The sequence below is a fragment of the Lepidochelys kempii genome, chromosome 20 (assembly GCF_965140285.1).
Source record: "Lepidochelys kempii isolate rLepKem1 chromosome 20, rLepKem1.hap1, whole genome shotgun sequence".
Classification (NCBI taxonomy): Eukaryota; Metazoa; Chordata; order Testudines; family Cheloniidae; genus Lepidochelys; species Lepidochelys kempii.
This window is the reverse complement of record NC_136399.1, coordinates 4,065,252-4,075,516: the sequence shown is the minus strand read 5'-3', so window position 1 is coordinate 4,075,516 and position 10,265 is coordinate 4,065,252. Positions and strand designations below refer to the sequence as shown.

At 48.8% G+C, this 10,265-nt stretch overlaps 1 protein-coding gene across 1 annotated transcript in view; it reads left to right on the top strand.

The window, feature by feature from the left end:
- Window positions 1-7,005: 7,005 nt before the first annotated feature.
- The window catches only part of B4GALNT1 (beta-1,4-N-acetyl-galactosaminyltransferase 1), a 29,855-nt gene continuing 26,595 nt past the window's right edge, over window positions 7,006-10,265 (top strand). Inside the window, exon 1 of the mRNA XM_073318287.2 lies at window positions 7,006-7,128. The gene's annotated coding sequence lies outside the window, so the exon portion shown is untranslated. The remainder of the gene's footprint in view (window positions 7,129-10,265) is intronic.

Sequence of the window (10,265 nt, the reverse complement as noted above, 5' to 3'; positions counted from 1 at the left end):
AAGATTCTTCAACCATCCTCAGAATACAAACAATCAGCAGCAGCAGCTTCATAGTAAGAAGAGCGGACAGAGAATTCAACAAAGGCCACAAGGACAGTAGGACAATATTCTGTCTCCCTGGAGTGAAGAAATGAGATGGAACCTCAGGATTAGACTGGATTGAGAAATCCAGAAATCACTGATGATGATGATACATATTGGAACCAATGATGTGGCATCACTTGGAACTACACAGATTATAGAAGACCTCAGACATCCTGGAACAAAGCAGAAGAAGAGGAAAGGCCAACTGATCTTCCCAGATATCCTAACCAGTAATTGACCAAGAGAAGGCAGAAAATACTGGAGGGGAACAGTTGGCTGCCTGACTGGTGTGAGGCTGATGGTTTTGGTTTTATTTAACATTGGGCCACATTTCAGTGGCAGAGAGAGAGATCTAGAAATGAGATGGCCCGCATCTCCCAGGTAGGGGACTAACCTTCTTGGGCGGAGACTAGCTGGAGCAGCTTGGAGGGCATTAACCCATCAACACAAGTGGAGAGTGTCACGGAGGCAAATGAGGTACAAAACTCAAACTCAAGGCATCATGAACAAATTGAACGGATGTGGCAAAGAACAGAGAGAAAAGAAACATTTCACTTGCTTATTAACCAGTGCTGGGAGGCTAGGTGACAAGAGGAAGTCGAAATTCTCATTGACGAGAAAAACAATATATATTTATGTAATTGGCATTACTGACAATTGGCATTACTGACAACTTCACGGGATTGGTTATAATCTGTTTAGGAGGGATTAAGGATTAAGTGGGCACTCCCTCAGAACGAGTTCCTCTTTACAGACAGATGTGGTGCTGCTATGCGGGAGTTTGATTTAGGAGACATATCCTGGAGGTATCATGCAGCCAGTAATAAGATATCATTCCTGTTATTAAAACTTATAGGTGATAATTTGCTAACATGGAAGGTGTTGCACCCAACACAAGGTAACTCTATTTTGGTCCTTGTTATGACAAATAAAGATGAATTAATCGCTGGATTGGAGGTTGCTAGTTGCCTAGGAACCAGTGACCATTACCTGATTCCATTCAACATGGCCTAACATACTTGATGTGACTATGGTATAATTACTGTGAAAATAGCCCAGCCAGATTTGCAACAGATTGGCTTCTTTCCACGCATGTTGTGGGTTTACTGCCAAAGAAATCGCAAATGAAAAACGGAGGTAAAGTATTTGTCAGACCAGAAACGCCGGCTCCCATCTGGGAATGTCATCTCCTCATCTCTTCATAACAAAACATCCCAGGGATGTGTCTCTGGGGGTAGCCCGGTATGTGTTTTGTCACATACAGCCTGTCAAAATCCAGCTCCTTATGGTATGATACGGAAGTGGGGTGTGACACAGGGCAGGATGCCGTGCAGGTACAAATCTTCATGTCAGTGAATGGTTGGTCCCGGCTCTTTCAGAGCAGTCTGACAAAACTCCCCCCGGAGTAAGGCCCCAGCTCCGACGAGGTGACACCACCTGCGATGCTCTCTGACCCCTACAGAGGCAGCTGCAGAAAGATAATTTCCCAAGGGGAATCAAGCTCCACTGTTGGCCCCCAGTGCTCCAGGCTTTGGGGCAGCCAATAGCCATCTGAGCACTGGGCAGTGTCTTAGTCTCCGGTTGCGTTTCTGGATGCTTTTATGTATTTATACAGTAAAATGATTAATTATTTGTTGCCCCTTTTTCCGACACCACCTGTCAACCCACAGCAGAGCAGTAGTGGATGTTCAAGGCCTTGCAGGTCGTCCTCCCTGTGGAGGAGAAATCAGTAAGTCTGGCTCTATTCTAAGTGCAGCTTGTTTACCTATGTTGTATTCACCTGTCCTGGAGCAGAGGTGAGCAAACAGCAAGCAAGGATTCCTTTGTCCAGGAATCTCCACCTTCCGGGTGGCAGTTACTTCGCCTCAGCAATTGACTCCAGTTTGAGTCCAAGGCAGAGGACAAACGCGCCTAATGCATCCAGTCCCCAGAATCTTTTATAACCCAGATCAGCAACACGAGCATTTCTTCAGAGACTAAACACACACACACTAGGGTCTGCACTACACTACAGAGTTAGGGCGACACAAGGCAGCTTACATCCACCTAGCTATGGAAGCGTCTACACTTAAATTTCACTCTTGCCAATGTCACCGCCCAACTGCGCCGACTTAATAACTCCCCCTCCCCGAGCGGCGCAGAGTCAAGGTCGCTGTAGCTGGGTTGACGGCGTTGTTTATGTTGACTGCCAGTGGCTTTCCAGAGCCTTCCCACAATGCTCCACACGGATGGTACAGCCAATCATACCAGCGCGTGTGGTGAGGACGCCCACAGCCGATACAAGGAGCAAAGCATAGACACGCACAAGCAACATAATTACTGCGGTGGCTGTATGCCGTCGTAAATTAGGTCTACTTAATTTTGTAGCGTAGACGTGGCCTGAGAGAGAGAAGCTGGAAAACGGTAACAGCACCACTTGTTGACGCCCCCCATATTATGACAAGAATTGTAATACATTATAGCTGGGGCCTACCAAATTCATGGCCGTGAAAACCGTGTCACGGAGTGTGAAATCTGGTCTTTTGTGTGCTTTTATCCTGTACTCTACAGATTTCACGGGGGGAAACCAGCATTTCTCAAATTGAAGGTCCTGACCCAAAAGCAAATTGCAGGGGGGGGTTCACAAGGTTATTTTAGGGGGCTCGCGGTATTGCCACTCTTACTTCTGTGCTGCCTTCTGAGTTGGGTGGCCGGAGAGCGGCAGCTGTTGGCCAGGCACCCGGCTCTGAAGGCAGCGTCCCGCCAGCAGCGGTGCAGACGTTAGGGTGGCAATCCAGTATCACGCCATCTTTCCTTCTGTGCGGCTGCTGGCAGCGGCTCTGCCTTCAGAGCTGGGCTCCCGGCCAGCAGCCACCGCTCTCCAGCTGCCGAGCTCTGAAGGCAGCGACAGCAGCAGTGTAGAAGTAAGGGTAGCAACCCCGCTGGAATAACCTTGTGACCCCCTCACAACTCCTTTTTGGGTCAGGACCCCTACAATTACAACACCATGAACTTTCAGATTTAAATAGCTGAAATCAGGAAATTTATGATTTTTAAAATCCTCTGACCGTGAAATTGACCAAAATGGATCATAGCTCTGTCTAGAGGTTTACAGGCCCAAATAAAAATGACAGATACCCTGTCATGGAGCCCCTGTTTGAAATGAAGGTTAAAGCATCGACCCTTCTGGCTAGCCCAGTGCAATTCACTGGGGGAAACTGGAGTGAGCTCCACTCCAGGCCTTGTGTTTCTCTCTGATCTCCTTAATCAGCTCATAGGTGAGAGAGCTCCCAGAAGCCAACTCTTATGATGCTCCGTCCACACTCCCTTTGTTCTCAAGAGCAGGTCTGGATCTCCGCTGAGCTTCCCTGCCAGGAGTGTGGATCCACAACTCAATGGAGCTGGTGTGGTTTCTCTGGACCCCTTGTTGATCTGGGTTGGTTTCAGCCTGTTCCTTAATGACTCTATGCATTCCACCCAGACAGGGAGGTGATCCACGCACCTATGTCTGCCCCAAAGCAAACTTCATCCTTTCTGCCCTACTGTACCAATGCAAAGTATAGGGGGAAACTGAGAACATAAGAACGGCCATACTGGGTCAGACCAAAGGTCCATCTTGCCCAGTATCCTGTCTTCCAGCAGTGACCAATGCCAGGTGCCCCAGAGGGAATGAACAGAACAGGGAATCATCACGTGATCCATCCCCTGTCGCCCATTCCCAGCTTCTGGCAAACAGAGGCTAGGGACACTTCAGAGCATGGTTTTGCATCCCTGCCCATCCTGGCTAATAGCCATTGATGGACCTATCCTCCATGAACTTATCTAGTTCTTTTTTGAACCCTGTTATAATCTTGAACTCACAACATCCTCTGGCAAGGAATTCCACAGGTTGACTGTACGTTGTGTGAAGAAATACTTCCTTTTGTTTGTTTTAAACCTGCTGCCTATTAATTTCATTTGCTGACCCCGGTTCTTGTGTTATGAGAAGGAGTAAATAACACTTCCTGATTTACTTTCTCCACACCAGTCATCATTTTATAGACCTCTATCATATCCCCCCTTAGTCGTCTCTTTTCCAAGCTGAAAAGTCCCAGTCTTATTAATCTCTCCTCATACGGCAGCCGTTCCGTACCCCCCTTTTTTTTGTTTGCCCTTTTTTGAACCTTTTCCAATTCCAATACATCTTTTCTGAGATGGAGCGACCACATCTGCACGCAGTATTCAAGATGTTGGCATACCATGGATTTATATAGAGGCAATATGATATTTTCTGTCCTATTATCTATCCCTTTCCTAATGATTCCCAACATTCTGTCCGCTTTTTTGGCTGCCGCTGCACATTGAGTGGATGTTTTCAGAGAACTATCCACAATGACTCCACAATCTCTTTCTTGAGTGGTAACAGCTAATTTAGGCTCCATCATTTCATATATATACATTTGGGATTATGTTTTCCAATGTGCATTACTTTGCATGTATCAACATTGAATTTCATCTTCCATTTTGTTACACCAGTTTTGAGAGATCCTTTTGTAGCTCTTTGCAGTCTGCTTGGGACTTAATTATCTTGAGTAGTTTTGTATCATCTGCAAATTTTGCCACCTCACTGTTTACCCCTTTTTCCAGATCACTTATGAATATGTGGAATAGGAACAGCTAGCCAAAGACTCAAAAAGTAAAACAAAAAATTTTTTAAGCTAGCTGATCCCGCACTGGCATAGATACATAGTATAGTCAAGTGCTTGGTCACAGTTTGGTTTGTTATCTTGTCATGCAATATACTCAAGAGACCAAGTAACCAGTGACAGGCAGTTTTATTAATATGCACCAGGGAAAAGGTTCTCTAAGATACCAGGCTCCCATGCAGCCAATGTTACATTCGCCTTACGCAGAAGGGGTGCTCCCCAAGTTGCACGTTTCAGCTGGTATTATTTATATGATTTACTGAGTTACATGTCTCTTTGTGTAGATAAATCTCTGCATTAAGCATCTTCACACAACTTTCATATGACTTTGTGTTATGCCTCAGTTTTCATAGAACTTTGTATCAGATCCTTATATAGACAACTCTGTATTGAGCCTTGGTATAATGTTAAAAAATGTCTTTTTGCTAGGAGTAGAATAAGATCTCTCCCCCCCCCCACCTTTTAATCAATTGCCCTGTTGAATGAACGAGGTGTGAATGAGCAAGGTGTGGAAGGCAAGCACCTCCAGACAGCTGCAACAGGGCAAGAGGGGATGGAAGTCAGGCCCAAGAACAACGAAAAATACTTGTCAAGTGGGCTCACTAAAGAAGAGCAGACTTATTGATGGCCTTGGGGGTTAGAAGCCAGCACCTTCTTTTGAAAACACCCTTTTTGTAGCATTAAGACAACACCCAGAAGGAAGCAGCATAAAGGATCAAGGGACACAGACACAGATTTTGTATCTGGGACAGATTTGCATTAGAGGGAAGCTGCTATAAATGTGAGGTGTCTTGCAGAGGACCCCGAGTCTCGTCTTGTCAACATCGGAGCATTGATCTGGATCAACAGAAGCCCGGCTCCACCCCTCCCGCATCTAACTCACCTGGCCAGTGAAGTTAAGGGGAGCAACTAGTTGGTAACAACAACAAGACGGAGTGTGTTTGTGTGTGTATGTGAGTGCATGAGTGTAATATCTATCATATGCATATGACACAGTGTTGATTGATACATGTATTACCAATAAATGTGGCACTTTGCCTTATTCCCTCTGGAAAGATCCTGTGCAGTACTTTAAGTACAACATTTGCACATCCCTAAAATCCAGCCCATTGCCCCAGTTCCCTGCTTTGTTGCTCTGTTCCTTCGCAGGTGCAGAGCCGTGAAGGGACTTCCTGAGCTTATACCAGGACTGAGAATGACAGTATCTTGATAGCGGACAAGTTTCCCGTCTGCTTGTGCCAACTGCTGATTTTAGCCAATGCCGGCTGTGATGGGGTACTTAGCGTAAATGAACAGGATCGAGGTAGAGGTGAGTACCATATTTGTGCTTAATATTGTTCGTGCTTAATGCCTACCGATATATAGATCTATGGTGTGGATCATGCCTGTTATTAATATGATCTATATTTATATGCTAGCCAGCCTATATTGGTCAACACCGGGCACTTTGGCATGTCAGCTCCATTGGTAGCAGCTAATGTCGTAGACAGAGAGCCTGAGATATAAGCCCTCCTAACAGAAGCCTGGTATGAGCTAAAGCAGTAGGCAAGCTTTGCTGATATAAAGCAAAGTTAGCAAACACCAGGCACTCACGCAAACACAGTCCAGAAGAGGGGTACCAGACCATCCCGATATCAAGGATAGTACAAAAACATTCCCCAGGAACATGCTGCCCCCTCCTAAAAGATACGGTTGGGATCACAGTGTGACTAATAAAGGGGTTTTGATCGTGTACAAGGAGATGGGTGATAACTAGCCACGTCGGGGGCCGTAAACAACTATGTCAGAGAGGCAGTATGTAACTTGTTTGCACCAGGGTATAAAGAGGTATCTCTGAAAGAGTGTCTTGGTCCAGCCGAGGGGGAAATGGAAAGTCCCAGCATTCACCGAGCTGCATCCATTGTCATATACTAAGAGATCTCCTTGTAGAGCCTGCCAGGTGCTTGGTCAACAATAAACCTGGCCTGGTGCCTTCATACCTTAACGGATCTTGTGGTCGTTGGGCGGTTGGCTCGCAGCCTGCCGTGCCGGCTGTCTGCACAGAGCGGAGAGCAGCACACAGGGAGAACACACGCACGCAGCCAAACATCTGACCACAGCAGCTACCAGCTGCCTGCTCTGTTGAAGTGGCGCCAGTCTCCCGCCCGCATTCCTTTCCTCCCTTGTGCATGTCACCAGCAGAGGGATCCAATTAAAAGTCGTGTTCTGTTTCAGCTGCAGATTTCCACTCAATGCATCCTAGCGTCTCAACAAGCAAAGACCCCGAAGACCCCGTTCGCAACCTAAATACTCTGAGGCATGGCACTCCAGCGAGACAGCTCGTCGCACGAATTCCCCTGCTTTGAAAAGGCAGGGCTCCTAGGCTGTCGGCCTAACACAGGTATTTCAGAGGCCTCTGTCACCTTGGGGTTTTATCCCTTGGGCCCCTTACAATGCCTCTGGAGAGCTACAGGGGCAGGCAGCCGGTCACCCTGTAACTGACACCAAGCACATGCTTGAGCCCTTGGCACATGCGACCACCTCTGGGGTGGAGGGCAAGAGGGAAAGTGTCCGCCAGTCACCAGAGCAAACCCCTCATTTCTGGAGAACGCCCTTCCATAGTCAACACCTCTGCAGTGCAGACAAGGACCCGGAGTGCTGCGCTTTTCCCTGAAAGACACGCTCCCCCCACCCCCGCCACCCCCACACAGAACCGATAGCACACGGGGCCTGGGGAGGGGAGGAAGGGCGGAGGACCAGCGATTCCCATCATGAGGGTCAGGCTACAAAGCCACTTCCTCCGGCTTTTCCAAAGGGTTCAGCTCCCTTTACTCAGTGCAGGCTCCTCTGCAACCCCACCACTGCCCCCTGAACATCGAGGGGGGGCTTCCCACGAGCCGCTGAGGTTAGTTACCATGCAGTGTGGGGCCGCTGTTTCTAAAAGGATCCAGCCAGTGGGGGTGGAGGATGGGGTGGGAGCTCTGCCTCTCGGAGCCTCCTGGTTCTCGGGGGTCAAAATCAGCTGCTTGCTGCTGGTTTGAATCCCAGTTTGCAGCTGGCGGGCCAGAAGAGACAAGCAGCATTTCATCGGGAGCAGCACCTGCCCACTGCCGCTGGACAAGGGGCATCTTTGTGGTGAGCCCACGCAAGGCTCCAACAGTGCACAATGTGGGGGACTGTTTCCTGGGCAGATGATTTGCATCTCGAATGGGCCGCTTGCCTCAGGGCTCTTGACTCGGGCCCAGAACCGTAATGGCTCTGCTCTGGTGCCTGATTTGAGAGCAGCTTGGCTTGGTGCCCGGTTTAGGAGGACCGCGATAGGATTAGGCCACAGCGCTCACAGTCCAGGCTAGTTACTGGGAAATACAGACTCCTCTCTGATGCCTGGGATTTCATAACATCAGGCCCTGTGTCACTGGAGCCTGCCCCAGCATGGGGAGAAGGGAATGGAATTGAGGACTTGGGGGGGGGGGCTGTCAGTCGTATTCCTGGAAATTACCTGGATGTATCTTCAGCCTCAGTATTCTAGCTCTGCCATGGCTCGGCCTATTGCTACCGCTGCCACTGACCTTGGCAAGTCACTGCCCCATCCTGTGCCTCAGTTTCCCTGCAAGTGAGTGGCCTCCTCCCCAAATGCTACCTCGTGGCCTTGTTCTCACCTTGCCCCAGGTGTCCTGCTCCATCCTCTCCTGTCCCTCAGACAGGATAACCACACCAGCCCTTCCTTCTGGGTGCAGCCATCTCACCATTCCTAGGGTCCCGCTGTCCAGCAAGGAGACATCAGCGGGTAGCTCCCCCTTTCTTCAGCCCTCTCCAGCCCTAGATCTCTGGCTTGGGGACTGTAGCAGATCGACACTCACCTGCGTGGCACCTCCTGCTGGCTGCCTCAGGAATAAGCTCTTTTCCAGCATACAGAGCACCTCCTACTGGCCGGTGTCTCGCCTGCCGCTGGCCCCCGTATCCCTCCCAGACCCCGGTGCCCTTCACCTCAGGGTTCTGAGTCTCCCCGAGTAGAGACCGTCGAATCATGGAAGTCAACGAATGGCTACACAGGTGGTGTTGGAGAGAAGGCTTTGGATTCTTTGGCCATGGGATGGTGTTCCAAGAAGGAGGAGTGCTAGGCAGAGACGGGCTCCACCTAACGAAGAGAGGGAAGAGCATCTTCCCAAGCAGGCTGGCTAACTTAGTGAGGAAGGCTTTAAACTAGGTTCACCGGGGGAAGGAGACCAAAGCCCTGAGGTAAGTGAGGAAGTTGGATACCGGGAGGAATCACGAGCAGGAGAGCGCAAGAGGGGAGAGAGTGGGACAGTCAGCGAGTTATCTTAAGTGCCTATACAAAAATGCAAGAAGCCTGGGAAACAAGCAGGGAGAACTGGAAGTCCTGGCACAGTCAAGGAATTATGATGTGGTTGGAATAACAGAGACTTGGTGGGATAACTCACATGACTGGAGCACTGTCATGGATGGATATAAGCTGTTCCGGAAGGACAGGCAGGGCAGAAAAGGTGGGGGAGTTGCACTGTATGTAAGGAAGCAGTATGACTCTCAGAGCTCCGGTATGAAACTGCAGAAAAACCTGAGTGTCTCTGGATTAAGTTTAGAAGCATGAGTAATAAGAGTGATGTCGTGGGGCGAGTCTGCTATAGACCACCGGACCAGGGGGATGAGGTGGACGAGGCTTTCTTCTGGCAACTAACAGAAGTTACTAGATCTCAGGCCCTGGTTCTCATGGGAGACTTCAATCACCCTGATATCTGCTGGGAGGGCAATACAGCAGTGCACAGACAATACAAGAAGTTTTTGGAAAGTGTAGGGGACAATTTCCTGGTGCAAGTGCTGGAGGAACCAACTAGGGGCAGGGCAGAGCTCTTCTTGACCTGCTGCTCACAAACGGGGAAGAATTAGTAGGGGAAGCAAAAGTGGATGGGAACCTGGGTGGCAGTGACCATGAGATGGTTGAGTTCAGGATACTGACACAAGGAAGAAAGGAGAGCAGCAGAATATGGACCCTGGACTTCAGAAAAGCAGACTTTGACTCCCTCAGGAAACTGATGGGCAGGATCCCCTGGGAGAATAACATGAGGGGGAAAGGAGACCAGGAGAGCTGGCTGTATTGTAAAGAATCCTTACTGAGGTTACAGGAACAAACCATCCCGATGTGTAGGAAGAATAGTAAATATGGCAGGCAACCAGCTTGGCTTAACAGTGAAATCCTTGCTGATCTTAAACACAAAAAAGAAGCTTACAAGAAGTGGAAGACTGGACAAATGACCAGGGAAGAATATAAAAATATTGCTCGGGCATGCAGGAGTGAAATCAGGAAGGCCAAATCACACTTGGAGTTGCAGCTAGCAAGAGATGTTAAGAGTAATAAGAAGGGTTTCTTCAGGTATGTTAGCAACAAGAAGAAAGTCAAGGAAAGTGTTGGCTCCTTGCTGAATGAGGGAGGAAACCTAGTGACAGAGGATGTGGAAAAAGCTAATGTACTCAATGCTTTTTTTGCCTCTGTCTTCACGAACAAGGTCAGCTCCCAGACTG